We start from the raw sequence: 946 nt of genomic DNA, 5'->3' as shown, positions 1-946 counted from the left end.
TATTATTTTTAATGATATTATTATTATTATTATTATTATTTTAATTTGGCCATGCCATGTGGCATGTGGGATTTTGTTCCCCAACCAGGAATCAAACCTGTGGCTCCTGAAGCATGGAGTCTTAATCACTGGATCACCAGGGAATTCTGTTATTTGCTTTTTAACTCATTTTATGGTGCATTTTTTAACAAAGACATTTGGATTTTTAAATCACACCTATCAGTCTTTTATGTTTTCATGATATATTTAGAAAGAACTTCACAATCCCAGGTTTACGACAAATATTCACCTGTATAGTCATCTAATTATTTTTTGGCTTCATTTTTTCACACTTCGTATTTGATGGATTTGGAATTTATTTGGGGCTAGGGAACTAGGTAGAAAATCGGCTTCCACTAATCCAATATCATTTTTGGAAAAATGTCTCTATTCTAGCAACTTGAAGCGCCACCTTTTAACACCACAGTTTCCTGTGTACTAAATTTAGGCTCTTCGACCTGCTCTACTGAACAGTCATCTCTAGGGCAGTAACATGCTGTTTTAATTACGGTTGCTTTGTGATAAAGGCAGTGTAGTGTGACAGAGGCTTAAACACAGATGCATAGGTTATGGAAGCAGGGTGTCTGCCTCACATCCATAATCCCGCACTTCTAGCTGTGTGATTCTGTTTATCCTACAGAGCCTGCATTTTCTTATCTTGAAGTGGCCGCAATATTAGTATCTGCATCACAGGTATGTTGTGAGCATCAAATTGCATTAATACATGTAAAGCACTTCCTTAAGTGGTAAGGCTTCAGTCAATGCAGCATTTTATTTATTTACTTATACACATATTTATTTACTTATGCATTCTTTCATTTCAACATCCAACAAGCCTAGTTTCTCTTACTTTCTTTCTTATCACCATTTTGTTGACTGTTCTGTCTTTAAACTTCCACAGGCGACC

This window comes from Bison bison, unplaced genomic scaffold (assembly GCF_000754665.1).
Source record: "Bison bison bison isolate TAMUID 2011002044 unplaced genomic scaffold, Bison_UMD1.0 scf7180017864181, whole genome shotgun sequence".
Taxonomy (NCBI): Eukaryota; Metazoa; Chordata; class Mammalia; order Artiodactyla; family Bovidae; genus Bison; species Bison bison.
This window is presented reverse-complemented; position numbering follows the sequence as displayed.